This window comes from Athene cunicularia, assembly GCF_003259725.1.
Source record: "Athene cunicularia isolate RWA chromosome 2 unlocalized genomic scaffold, athCun1 chr2_part1, whole genome shotgun sequence".
NCBI lineage: Eukaryota > Metazoa > Chordata > Aves > Strigiformes > Strigidae > Athene > Athene cunicularia.
The window spans coordinates 54,790,331-54,805,447 of NW_020799095.1; the positions used below are offsets into that span (position 1 = coordinate 54,790,331).

Here is a 15,117-nt window from a genome sequence, read left to right on the forward strand (position 1 = left end):
TTCCCCCCCCCCCCCCCCCCCCAATTTAATATTAAAAGAGGAAAATGCTGGCAACACCCACGGTGATGTTATGTCAGCTGCTTATGTCAGGTCAAATACAGTGAGACAGGAAGCAGGGACTCCACGTGAATATGACCCCATCAACTTGGTGTCGTTCTGCTCCTCTGTCTAAAACACAGACTAAATGATGCTTATAAGAGAGAACATGTCCAGACCGGCCGCTTTCTGCCCAACCTCCCCAAAGAGAAAAGCACCCTTGTAGAAGAGAAGACGTAATTACATGTCAGACTGCACCTCTTTTGATAGCTCCCATATGATGAAGTTCTCCTGTCCCAGAAATGAAACAAATTGGGCATTCCTCCTTGGTCTAGATGTGGTGATGGAAACAGCAGAGTGTAGGACAGTAAATAAGTATTTGGAAGGAAGACATTTTCAGCCATCCAGTTCATAAAGGTAAGCAGAAGACAGTAACCTGGCACAGCACTTGAGTAGCCATCAGGATAGGCAAAGTAAATGAACACAGTAACTGAGAAAGTAAAAAGTAAACACTGAGACTCATTCAGAATATGACACATTTTCCAGGTTCCTATTTCTCTAGTTGTAAGATATGCATTCTCTAATGCCTTTATTAAAATGCATATTTCTTCATCCTGCCATCCTTGTTATCTGAGTTTCCAGTTTTTCCCACCATGTCAGACTGATGGAAGCAATGTACCAGGGTAAAGGCTCTTTTGAGCCTTGTCAAGTACCTTTCCCCCACCCAGCCTAGCAGAAAGCAGGATGTGACCAGAACCTCTTACAGTACAGGATAGATCTTAGCTCTTCCACTATACAGTATTAGTCCCATTTTCTCTTAAGCTATTTAGTAATTTTCCTGCTACAAAGTGCCATAGGTGATACCTTAACAAGATGTATGGCAGACAGGGGCATGGGTGCTATAGCTGCTATGCAAGCGCCCTTGTTTGTGCTACCTGGCTTCTCTGTGCCTCTCCTCCCACCATCAGTAAGTCTTAACACAACTGAAATTTACAGCAGTTATAACAAACCACTGCTAACTGAAAATTTTAATTAGAGCATTTGCCTCTGGTGTAATGCAGTAATAAGGAGAAAATGGGTGTCTGCTTTCTTCTAAGGATCTCTGTATGCAGGCAGGTACAGACAGACCTCAGCTTGCTTTGCTTGTGCTCCAACCTGGCTCCTGGTTGAAAGCTGTATATCGCTTTGTATTGTAGGCACAGTATGCTGTGCACAAGCAAACAGACCAGGCCACTAAACAGACCTACGCTTGCCTAGATGACTGCAAACAGAAATAAGAATTGTGCCCCTGTAGCAAGGAGAAAGAGAAAAAAAAAAAAAAAAGTTTTGTCTTTACATTCAACACTTGTTCACACTTGTCCTAAGAAAAACAAGTTTGCCAGTATTGCCCTTGTCTTCTCACAGGAGTATGTTTTTAGAGTTTTTCTGGCTTGCTGTTCGTTATATCTAGGTCATTTACAAGTATTAAGCTATCATCTGCACAGAGATGATAGCAAGTATAACAGAAGAGTAATATTCAGAGGGAATAAACCACAGTGGGTAGTGGATTATATCAAAGAACCAGTGAAGTCTGGCTGACCCTTATCAGAGTGAGCCAGCTCTTACTAACACCTCTAAATTAGGGTTTACCACTTTTGGTTTACTCTGGCTATTTTAAAAAAGAATCACAGCAAAATAACGGAACATGAACAGGGACATTAAAAAAGGGTGTAAACCCAATAAAAGTGGCTATTCTTTTTATCAGGAGATTTATCAAGTGCCTAACCAGTCAACAGTCAAGCCACCAAGACAGCATAATAAAAATAATTTTTTGAAGATACTGGAAATTTTAATACTGAGCATCCTATACTCCTGTTTCATGCTGATGATCTTTTTCAGATGCTGTTATTGAAAAGGAAAACGAGAAACGTCTAAGAACAGCAGGGTTCTCAAAAGCAGAATAAGTACAGGAGAACTGACGCCTCTCCAGCACCCCAGAACCACATGAAGGCACCCATCTTCAGGCAGGATAACAAACTCTTCTCCTTGCTGTTGTTTCACTACCTGCACAGGAGCCAGGTGATTTCCAGCTCTAGCCTGGGGGCAAGAAGCCTTCCCTGCCCTCCCACAGTTTTCCTAGCCCGACAGGAGGGTTGCTCTTCCCAGCAGGGGAGCTACCTAGCAGGAATTAATGACTTCAACCTTCAGCAGGACCCAGCAAGTCCTTCCTCCTCATCATCTCCCACCTCTCATCTCTGCAGCAGCAGGTTCTTGGAAGTGCTTTGGAGGGTCTAGTCCCAGAGGCAGCCCCAGCTGACAGATATGCTCCATCATCAGTGTGACTATTTGGGTAAGCTGCACAACTTTGCTTTTATGTTTGATTTCTGGAACCCATCTGTCCTGCAGAACACTAAAGAGCTGCCTTTGCTCACTCTTCACTTTCCTGCTTTCAGGCTCAAATTTAACAAATAACAGCCCATAACACATAGCACTGACTCACTGTTCTGTGCCATCATTACTGGTACTAAGGAAAAGCAATAGAGACAAATAGATAAATATTAGGGAAGAAGAACATGTACTACTCCAGTAAATTCATCAGTTAATATGAATTAATACAGGAAGCCCACATTAAAAAAAAAAAAAAAATGATAAAGAAAAAAGAAAAATTCTCCTTCATTTACGGCAAAACCAAGAGAATATAAACCCTAAATATCTTCCTCTCTTTTTCCCTTGCCAGCAAGACTAGAAGAGTGCAGCTCAAGCAACATGCTGTCAGGCTGCTATACAAAAACAAGACAGAATATGAACGTTAACCTGATTTCAAGTGGATCTGTGAAAGTGCTGAAGTTTGTATGCCAGCTTTGTAATTATTACGATCTCAGACCAACCCTTGTTTCTGAGTACTGGCCTAGATTAGCAAGTCACCTGAAAGTTTACAGTAGGAAAACCATATGGGCATGTTCCTGTAGCTACATGTGTACAGTAATTATGGCATAGGTAAGCAATAACACATGCCCAAGGCATCATACTTGGTGAGGCAGGAGGCTTACGTGCATATCTACTATTATGACTTCAGACTTCAAAGTACCTTATTGCTCAGACAAAATTGGTAGCCTACTTCCTTGCAAAACACACGTAAGTATCTACTGCTGTAAAACACATATAGGTGCTGCTATAACATGAGAATTAAAGTGTGGGTACTAGAACTGTGAAAGGCAGAGGGAGGATCTTAGAGTATTCTCCTATGTTGTTTTAAAGTGAGTGCACTTTCAAATAGCAGGCAAAACTATCACTTAAATTCTAAAACTGCCAGAGCTTCAAGCTGATGCCCAAAGTCTAGTTACTTGGCAGGCACCACTTTAAGCTCATGTTCCCCTCTAAGAAATGGGGTCCTTTCTAATACATCATCTACTAGATTGCTTTCATACTTCTAATCAATCAAGAAATCCCATCACAATCATGTGATCAGGCTGTGGGCTGACATTCATGCATGGCAATTTATGACAAAAATCAATAATAAGTGTTTCCCTCTTACATGGCTTTTTCAAAATAGGGCCACATTTCACAAAAGTACATTTTTCTGAAGATTGGTCTCTAAATTAATAGCACCAACTTCAAAGCAAATGTTTCTGTGAGGGCTGTTATAACATTCGAGTTCTTACATGATCTTCAAGGCTGCAGAGTGACCTAGGAGGCAGCCATAATGAGACACAGACAGTGAATAAAGCACTGATTTAATTACGTTGTTTGATATATGATGACCTCATCCACTGGTGTTTATACTAATATAGTGCTTGAAATGTTTTATTGACATATGGGAAGGCACAGCCTCCAGCCTGAAGATCTTACAGTCTCAAAGACAGAAACCAGATGAAGTGTGTTCTCTTCCTGTAGCTTATTGTACATTTTGAAGCTTTACTCATTTCCATCGGGTCCTAAATATGGTCTGAATGCTGGAGAGCAGGTTGCTGAGTGAGTACTCTAAGCTTGGGACAAAATATCTACTGCATGGTTGCCTTCAATTACAGAAGAGAACTTCCTATATGGGAAATCTATGTTCCTAGGTACAATCAATGACAGGAAGATGCAAACACTGGTGTGGTGGAGGGAAGCTATAGCTGTTTACATCTCTACCAAATTCCTTCATTTTTGAAGATAACTTGTGCCCTAGCATGAGCTTTGAACCACTGTTGTCTGCTGCTACAAAAAGAAGAGTGGAGGACAGTCCATACAACCTGCTAGTTCCTCCACTAAAGACTTCCATCAAAGACGACTGTGTGCTGTAAACCATGCCCCCCAGAAAATTAAGAATCAAGGCCCAGAGTCTGGTTAAATATACACAATATCTTACTTTACACTCCTGATTAAGGTTCCCTGAAAAACATGCAGTAAAGTAACTCTTTATAGTGTTAATGCCATGAAAAACTCCATGAGGAAACAAATAGTTCTCTATTCAGTGAATCACCTGCAAACCACACAGTAAATAAGGCCATACAAGAAGTGGTGAGAAACAAAACATCAACAACCTACCCACTCATTAAGCATTAGCCATGCTGTGCACTAGACAATATGTAGGCCTTGTAGAAAAAAAAAAAAAAAAAGAAAAAAGTGAAGCAATCCTCTAAAGGCAATCAAAATTAATATTTACCAAGAGGACGAATGAATAGCTTTAATTGTAGAATTTGCAACCTTGATGTTCAAACCCATTCAGTAATCTAAAGGCCTAACTTAAGGCATTATTTATCTTATTTTACTTATATACAGGAAACCCATAAAACACATGCAGTTGAAACCCTTTTATCTGTATTAGTTACACACACATATACAAGACCATAGTTTTCACTGACATCTATCACAGCAGTCAGACAAAAAGAAAGGTTAAAGAAGAGATACACCAGCTCTATTTTGTTTCAAGGTAATTCTGGAATTGAAAGAGGGCTTCAGTACATCCTTTTTCTTGTAGTAAGTTTTTCCTCAGCAACATTAGCTTTTAAAACCTCTATTCAAAACAAAAAAAACCAACAAAAAAAATCCAGGGAGTCCTGTTAGCAAGGATAAAAGATCAAAAGAATATAAATTAAATACATTAGTAGTGAAGAAAATGTATATATACACACATATGTATTTGGAAACCTTTAAAATGGTACACAGAAGTTAACCAATTAGAAAGCATTTGCCTAGCAGAACTGAAAAATAGCTGAGAGAGACTAACAGTAACATGTTTTCATTTTCTTTTCAAACTCTGGTACAAATTCAGCTAATATCACTTTGTATGATCTCATGCGGGGATAGGAGCCAAAAGTTTCACTTGAAATCTTTGCAGTTATCAGATCTGGAAAGCTTTTCAATCACTTAAGTTTGAGAAGCATTAAAAAAAAAAAAAAAAAAAAAAAAAAAAGGCTTGAAACACTTATCACTTCATCATACTCTTCCATTTGATGCTAGGTCAGCATCTTTACAGATACAGTGGAATGCTTGCTTTACCTATATTTTGAGAGGTTTTGAAAAAAATATAGAATTAATGAATGTATATGGTTAGAAACAGGCACAGAGCAACAACACCAGGCAATCCATATGGAGGACAAGCTTCTTAGCTAGCACATCCAGGAAAGGAAACACTCTTAGGCATAAAAGGAGGTTTCCAATACTTGCTTCCAGCAGTTGAAAGCTGCAAACATACAGCCACGTTGCCTTGGTGTCAGCCTTACAAGCATCAGCCCTGACATTTAGAGGGGATGGCAGCACATACAGCATAAGTGAGATGCTCCCTGAAAGGCCAGGATTGCTACAGTTGGACAAGATCTACCCTTCACTGTGCTATGGCACCAGGGATCCCAGGCCTGTCCATGCTACAGCTCTGTCATCAGCACCTCCCTCTTACCACTACCAGGGGCCTCTGAAAGTTCACAAAGCCCTCAGACTGACCCAGACAAGGCTGAAAGGAAGACAATGGAATGTCCAGGAAAATGTAATGCCCTGCTGGAAGCAAACGTTATCAATGTATTTAAGCAATTGCCAGAATAGGAGACTTCCAGCTCCATATAACACCATGTAGGGATGGCATGAGGACAGATTAAGGTAACAAGTACTTTTCTGGTATATATTTGGCACCTCCAGTCTCCTCCTGATAAAACCAATATACCACAAGCACAGTTGTAGCCAAAGGAAAAGCAAAGGTGGCACAAGGTAAACCTCAATACAGCCACAAGCACAGAGTTCTCTATACCTTGCCAAGCTGATGGCTGTTTTGATACACTATGCCAATTTTGCCAATTTATGAGCTATTAGGGCAGCTTCAGACCTGCTCTGGTTTCAGGAAGGAGCCACATCTCACCAAGTGACAGCCCACCTACCCACTACAGGACAAATGCTACTCATGCAAAGCCCAAACCTTTAGAACATTCACAACCATTTTATTCTTAATATCAGCTGTGAATATGCAGGCCATAACTAGACTTCCCTATGACAAGCATCAAGATAAAGTTTTAAAACATTTTTTCGAAGCAAGCAATTATATGAAAGATAGGAAAAACAAGCACATTTTTAGAAAGCACCACAAGACACTCAGGTATGGGTTTGCAGGCTCATGGTTAGCTGTGTGACCTTAGAAAAATAGAAATGTAGCTCTTGGAAAAATAGAAAATACAGAAAGTACTATCAGAATGTTTGTATTGCTTTCCCACACTCACATTAAAGCATTCTTTGTGCATGCAAGCAAATCTAGTGAGGTTTTTCATTTCCTTGCTGAGGAAAGTTGATTTTTCCTCACTCCAATAAGAGCTGCCATTCACATTATACTGGTGAACAAAAATAAGAAACCTGGAAATTGAATTGCATCTTTCCTGATGCAGATCCCTGCTCCCCATCACCTTCCAAAACTCCCCCTCAAAACACTTATTTTCTTATTATTGCCTAATTATTTCTCACCCCCTTTCTACTTTCCTCTTATTCAGAAATGTCTTATTTCCGGTTCCCTGACTGTGTCCTCACCTTTTCTCTCTCACCAACTTCAGGGGAGACCTCTTTCATACTTGTTCTCAAGTACAGCCCACCAAGTAACATCTCTGAAGGAGAAAAAAATGGCTGGTGTACATGGTTCAACAGAAATATTCCCACCCACTTCACTCTACTGCATCCTTTCATCCTGCTCTTTGCTCTGGAGAAGTCACACAAGTTACTACTCCCATTTGTTTCTGTCCTTCACCCACTGAGCTCCAGATGCTTTGACACACCGACACCCACTTTTACTCTGTCTGCTGACTATCCTTCTCCACCACCAAGTGCCAGGACATTCCCTGTATGTCACAGCAGCCTGCTTCACCTCACCGTGTACCTCTCCTTCCTCTTCAGCACACACTAGCACCTGTTGCCAATTTCTGCTTCAGGCAAGGCCTCAGACTTCCTCCCTGACATCTTCAACGCAATAACATCACTGGGTTTTGTTTCCTACACCACCCAAGACATCTTCCCTTGGGCTGCAGGGTTGTAGGCAGCATGATATCTCAGTTCTGCCCTCTGAAGATGACAGAGTCCTGTCCAGATACACTTCTTTTTTAGCATTGCTTGCCCACATGCACATAAGGAAAAGACTCAAGACGTCATCTCAAGCTGTCCTGGATGTCACAGCCTCCATTTTCAGTCCTGCACATGGCTTAGACAAAATTAATCTAAGCTACAATAAGGTTTGAATTAATAGAAAGATACTGTCCCTACTCTGCCAGTGTTAGACCTCATTTTCACTAGTTCTTACCTATTTCTGGTGTCACAGCTTGGTGCAAGAACTGCCTCTTCAGCAATACTTGCAAGGAAAAACTCGTCCCGTTATGCACTGCTTAGCGTTGGTAACTACACAGGACCACGTGCATGCTCCTGATGGGCCTGCATAGATGCAGAAGTGAGAACCCCCTGCCAAACGTCAGGACTCCAACACCTTGTGCTTTTCCAACAGGAAATAGATCTACTTTGAACAGATCATACTAAGAAGCATAAATCTTATTCACTGGTCAGTACCTGAAGATAGCATATATTAGGTACTCTCAAAGTCAGAATAAATAGAATGTCAGGAGTTAATTTCCACAAAAGGACCATGTGCCCTTTTCTAATGATGGCCACATGTATCTACAGCCAGAGACAAAGCAAGACAACCTGAAGCAAACTCCCATATACCCCCTATTGGATTTGGCCCTAGTTTCTCTCTTTTCCTCTAAGGGCAGGGAAGTAGCAAGGGAAGGAGGCAGGAAGATACTCAATGTGGGTTTGCAGCTGCTGGAACTCACTCACATATCACCTCCACCCTAACAGGCTTTGCAAGCAGCCCAGATGTGGTATGGACATATCTGGTGCTGAAGCTGACCTGTCTGTTTCACTAACAAATACATGTAAGGGTCTAATAAAGCTCCACCTTGAAGTCTTCTCTGGTGGAAGACTTACTCAGAACTTCTTCAAGAACAACTAAATTAATTTTTTCAGTTCAGATTTCATTGATGTTGGATGAAAAGCTTCCAAACATAAAACATTCTACATCGGGGGGATTTAAAGTAAACTCAAACCACTTCTTATGGAAACCCTCTTGTTGCTGAACAGGAACAGAAAACTCTAAAGGCTAATGTTTGTAATTAAGAGATGTATCTGTAGTATCTGACATTTCTTCCATTCTTACATACAGCCATCTGAACTGTATCTTCCTGTTTTGACTAAAGACCTTCTGAAGTAAGGACTGAGTTAATTACAAATTATTCCATAATTCACTAACCTGTGTTTCCTGGAGCAGGAAGGAGGGGAGTTCAGAATCCTCCCTGTAAATACTTCAATCCCATTCACCCTCCTACTTCAGATGTGTAAATCTTTATGCTGCTCTGTGACTCAAGCCTGAAAAAGAAAAGAAGAACAGGATGTGAACACTCTAGTAACTTTATGTAATGCACTGATAAAAAAAAAACTATAATAGGTGCTTTAAAACAACTAGTTCATACTATATTATGTCTTGCAGACACTCCAGTCAAAGACGTAGCTGTAATTCAAGGTCAAATGACTGTAAGACAACAAAAAAGACAATGCTTTTATACAGCTACATAGTCCTATATTTCAGGATTTTTCCTGTTCAGTTACAATAAATCCCAGTTAGGCACAACAAGCTCTTCAGTTACTGGAAGAAGTCCAAAATCTCTGTCAGGATGCTTCCTTACTAAAAACTTTCTTGAGCAGAAACACAAGCTGGAATGTGGTCTTAAAACACAGCCTTGAGAAATAAAATTTATTGGACTTTCATGCTACAAAAAGGAAGCCAAATTGTGTCAACGGAAGATACATTCACCCTCAGAAGCACATTTTTTTGTTCTCTGCAGTCCCTACGTTTCAGTGGCTTGCTTTGATTTATTTTACCAAATCAGCTTCAAATGCAGGACAAAGATGCTGGGCAGCAGCAGTGGGCGATGTCCCAATAACACTGCAGAACCCTGGTGGCAGCTTTCCAGAACACCCCTCACATCCCACCTTCTGCTACTACCCGAGGTACACACAATAACTCCGTTCCATCCTGGAAACACAAGCTACAGTGGGATGACAATTGCAGTTTTAACAGCCAAAAGGGAAGACCAAAACTTAAATCTTACTAAGTAAACAGTAATAAAAGATCCAACAAAGTAGCTAAGATTAAGTACAGAAAACTCCATATTTGCACATCACTCATGTCAGTATATTCTCATGAAAATATGTTCTCATGTCATTTATTTCTTATTCCTACATTTATACTTAATTTTTATAAAGCATTATTATAAATATCAGTTCTCAATTATACTCTTCATTTGTGTGTACATCAATGCGCATGTGTGTAGCATCCACTTCTATAACCCTGAAAGAAAATCAACATAAGCAGGTATTCCAGTCTGAAAACACCAAGTTTTAAAGTACATGTCAGTGGCACTGAACCACACAGCATGAACTAAAGACACTGAGGCCTGGCAGATTCGTGACATCCACAGAGTCAACCCTGTGAAGAGCATTAGAGATTCTTCCAACACTCAGCAAGTCAAATAAAAGCCCACTTTGGCAAAACACTCTAAAAATCCTGAGGAGGATAAAAGAACGAACCTTTTGTCAACAATAAAGTTTTGTTATACCTAAGAATGTTAAGTGCACTGTTGCTTTTTTTAGCAGTATGAAAAAAACACATTCCAAGTGAGGAAAAGTTCAAGTCTTAGCCACCTAGATAGTATGATCCTTGTCCCAATTAAAAACTTAAGAGTTAAAGAAAATGCCAAGCTTTAATGGGGGGAAAAAAAAGGGGGGGGGGAGGAAGACATGGGGCAGGCATGATTAACATCCAGTTTTGAATCAGGGCTTCACAGCCAAAGCAGCCAGCAGTCTCCACGTTCTTATGGAAAGGTTCTGTAGCATATACTAAGAAACACTATCAAAAGCCCAGATACGGAATTTTGACCACTGTAGTATATCAGAAAGACCCCATGTTACACATGCACACACAGCACTGTAAGGGTTGCAGCTGAGGTCAATGGCTTGACAATCCAGCAGTTTGCTCTTTATGCAGATAAGCTGTCAGAAACTTGCAATCAGTTTTTATATAATCATGATGTATGTACGTGTAATGTTCTCCACACGTGCAGAATTCTGGGAACGTGTCCAGAATAACTGCATAGGGCTGGGGCAGCTTTGCGTTCATGGACTTCTAGTGTTTAAGTTTATACCTGGAGCAGATACAGCATCTACAAACACAAATCTCTTCCTATTACAAACTTATCTGATTGTACATGACTATATCTGCATGACAAACCTGATCTCCTTCTATGACAAAATGACAGGGTAAAGCTGTAGATATTATCTACCTGGATTTTTGAAAAGCATTCAACACAGTTCCCCATAGGATTCTCATAGAAAAACTGGCTGCCCATGGCCTGGATGAGCAAACAGTTTGCTGGGTCAAGCACTGGATGGATGGATGGTCCCAGAGAGTGGTGGTTGATGGAGCTAAATCCAGCTGACAGCCGATCACAAGTGGGGTTCCTCAGGGCTCAGTGTTGGGACCATTTCTGTTCAACATCTTCACTGATGATCTTGATAAGGAGTGCATCATCAGTAAGTTTGCAGATGACACCAAGTTAAGTGGGAATGTCGATCTGCATGAGGACAGAGAGGCTCTACAGAGAGACTTGGATAGATTGGATCGGTGGGCCAATGTTAACGGGATGAACTTCAACAAGGCCAACTGCCAGGTCCTGCACTTGGGCCACAACCACCCCATGCATGGCTACAGGCTTGGGGAGGTGTGGCTAGGGAGCTGTCTGGAAGAGAAGGATCTGGGGGTTCTAACTGACAAGCAGCTGAACATGAGCTGGTAGTGTGCCCAGGTGGCCAAGAAAGCTAACGGCATCCTGGCTTGTATTAGGAACAGTGTGACCAGCAGAAATAGGGAAGTGATAGTCCCCCTGTACTCTGCACTGGTGAGGCCACACCTGGAGTATTGTGTCCAGTTTTGGGCACCTCAATACGAGAAATATCGAGGTGCTGGAGCGAGTGCAGAGGAGGGCAACAAAGCTGGTGAAGGGCCTGGAGAATAAATCCTGTGAGAAGCAATTGAAGGAGCTGGGACTGTTCAGTTTGAGGCAGAGAAGGCTGAGGGGAGACCTCATCACTCTCTACAGCTACCTGAAAGGACATTGTAGAGAGGTTGGTGCTGGTCTCTTCTCACAAGTAATCAGTGACAGAACAAGGGGGAACAGCTTTAAACTCCAATAGGGGAGGTTCAGACTGGACATTAGGAAAAAAATTTTCAGAGAGCGGAATAGGACAGACAGTGGAATAGGCTGCCCAGGGAGGTGGTGGAGTCACCATCCCTGGATGTGCTTAAGGGTCATTTAGATGAGATGCTGGGGGATATGGTGTAGGGGGGAACTTTGTAGAGTAGGGCTGATGGTTGGACTCGATGATCGCATCTTTTCCAACCTGAATGATTCTATGATTTTGTAAACATAAAATGCTGCATTCAGTTACCTTGCTGAGGAATGTACTGCACATTAAACTAGTAATGCAGAAGAGATCACTGAACTTTATAATTGGAAAATCCTACCTTCAAAATGTACAGCCTTGTGTTTTCTAACAGGAAATTAAACCTGTAAAAAAGGAAAGATACCCATGGAAGCCTCTGGGGTGTGAAAATCACGTAAGTTTGGACACCTCTGGCTGTCACAAAGAAAAGATGTAACCTCAATTTGATTGATTAATCAAACTTACTATCATAAAAAACGTTGCTCAGATCCTTGACTTTAATGATTGGATCACTTTTTGTGGACCACGAGGAAGTCCTGTAGCTTCCTCAACTCAAACACAAAGGTTCATTATTAGAAGACTCAAGAAGCAAGTATGGCAAGTATGGTCTGTAAATGTTCATGACAACTCCCTCCCCATGCACTTTGGGCTGGCTGCAAACATTTCAAAACCCAGCTGTCACTGATACCTATGATAGCTTTTTCAAACACACAGGGACAAACACCTTAAAATCTGCTGACAGACCCTGAGGCTCATTCTCAAGCTTGGACCCACTAAAACAAAAGGGAACCTGGATTTCTTGTATTAGCCCTAAATTCTAACAGCAAACTACAGACCACAGTATTTGCCTCATTTTTGTGCAAGCAAACCTGCACACACAAATCGAATGTATTACATTTCCTTGTATACTTTTAAAAGACAGGGAAACACAGGAATTCATAAAAATATATTAGATAATTGCCATGTATCTTCCATTTATCTAAGAAATTTGGGTCTGAAAGTCTGCCTGATTTCAGGTCTCTATTTCTGAATGATCTGATTTAAGGTTTACATAATCTCTGCTAATAAGAAAAGAAAATTCTGTTCTTTTTAACACATTCAAAACAATACCATCTTTATTTAAGATTCAAGATGGCCAGATAGAAGACTTCACTTTATTTTTTTATGCAACCATGTGCTATTTCATGAAGGAGCTAACTGAATAATTAAACCAAGATACATGGCTGAGATACTGAAAGCTAAATCCCCTTCTCTGCATAAGCTCTACTACCCAGGCAACCAACAGTAAGTATCTTTTAATACTTTTATCTACAAGAAAAAAAATGAAAATAGAATAGTCACAGAAGCTCAATCCTTCTTTTCAAAGCCTGTCAAAGTCATCTGAAACACATTTGTCAAACATACATAGCAAAGAAAAATGCAGGACCTTCCTAGCATTTGGGAGAACATGAGGGAAGAGAGGAGGAGATATACTGCTCAAATAAAGCTCAACAGAATAAATCAGACCAGTTAAATGCATACATCATCTTCCACAGGACCTTCCTACAAAATGTTCATCCAAGATCATGTATGCACACACACGGGTGTGCACTTGTGAAGGGGTGGGATCTAGCCCTGCCAAAGCAGCCCTGGCTACCCATCACACCACTGGTTAGGCAGTATGATGAAATTCCCCTTTTCCCCTGCTTTTAGTGCAAGCAAACATAAAAAAAAGTACAGATCCTGCCCACCCTGGGCCCACAGCTGAAGGCAGTGATCAGCTAATGGGCAGCATGCAGTTATGGTCATGCAGGATGGCTTCACACATGAGCAAGAGACAGGATTGCCTGCACAGGGCACGGGGGAACTTCCATTGTAACCCCTCTCCCATGACACCACATTTGACAGGGTGCTGCCCTTGCACGCTGGGCATGCAGAGCTGTAAGGTGCTCACACATGAAGAGTCAGTCAGGGGCAGGCTAGAGATCTGTACATGCCAGGATGCATGAAATCAGTTCAAATATCCAAAAGCAGAAGCTTCAGATGCAGAAAGTAAACGTCAATCACGTTATAAACACAACATACTTGCAGAAACACCCATGTGCATGCACACACATGCAGAAGGGAGAGGGGGGGTATAGAGCAGTACCTATACTCTAAAACCACTGGAAAATAAGACAAGTTAAAGATCAACTGGTTGTGAGTTTTTTCTGGAAATACAAATACACTTCCAGAAATTAGTCTTGATGTTCTTCTCTCCTCCAAGGTGTTATGCCTGTCCCATAATCAGAAAGTTTCCTGAAAGACTACTTTCACAACCATCAATACCATTAATGATCTTTTGACTGTTATTTTAACAAATAAAATCATATCACTTTGTCAACACAGTGCTGATATGACCTAGAGTCTAGCTGTATTGCTTCCAAGAATATTATCAAAGTGGCAAATTGAGGCTCAGGACCTTAGAAAAGTAATTCATATTTGCTTATGCCTATTTCAATCCTATCCTTGTTGTTGTTGGGGGGGCCATGAGGGGAGGTTTTGGGGCTTGCTTTCTTAATAAAGATCATACGTAATGTGAGCCAGAGATCTCCCCTCTCACCTCACCATCAAGAAATACAATAGGGGAGGAGGCAAACCATACAAAATCTGGGTCACATCAATCCAAAGACCATATATACTGTGACAGTCATCCTCACTGTCCTACTTCATGCTGTGACCCCTATCATCCCCCACTGGAGCAGAAGAGGAGGAAGAACAACAGCAGCAGGAATCCTTTCATCCTCTATCGCAGAGGAAAAGTAGCATTAAGATTACCTTGTTGTGCCATCTCACATAGGAGCAAAGAGAAGATGCCTGTTATTTATGTCCTTAGTTCAGAGCCCAATATAAAATGAGGGTTTAAGATGAACAAGAAAGCCTAAGGGCCCACAAGGAGTGGGGCTGGATAGGAGCTGCCCCAGGCAAGGTGCCAGGAATACAGGGCTGGCCAGAAACTCCTCATTTGAGCCATGTCTGGGGGACCGGGTCTAGGGCTCAGTGCAAAGTTCAGGTTAGAGATATGGTTAGGGTTGAGCAAAAGATAAAGCATAGGGGCCCATATAGAGTGGAGGCTCACCTCTGCCTCCACAAGCAAGTATGGGCTGCAAGAGTTATCTCCCACTGAGCTCATCTCCTGCATGCAGGCAAGATGAAAGCTGTAATTTGCCCCTCACAGCTGCCACTAAGTTTGCAAATACCTTCAGGCAGACATCCTAAATTTCATTACACCTGACTAGCCTCAGGTTTTTAGCACAGCATCCCAAAACATTACCCCCTCCTGCCCCCCACACCCACCTTCGG

The 15,117-nt window shown here is 41.5% G+C and overlaps 1 long non-coding RNA gene across 2 annotated transcripts in view; it reads right to left on the reverse strand.

Annotated features, from left to right (window-relative positions):
• LOC113477077 overlaps positions 1 to 15,117 on the reverse strand; it is a 262,249-nt gene that overhangs the window by 114,298 nt on the left and 132,834 nt on the right. For both annotated transcript variants that reach the window (XR_003397839.1, XR_003397840.1), the window contains exon 3: positions 8,768 to 8,883. This is a non-coding gene — a long non-coding RNA (uncharacterized LOC113477077). The remainder of the gene's footprint in view (positions 1 to 8,767; positions 8,884 to 15,117) is intronic.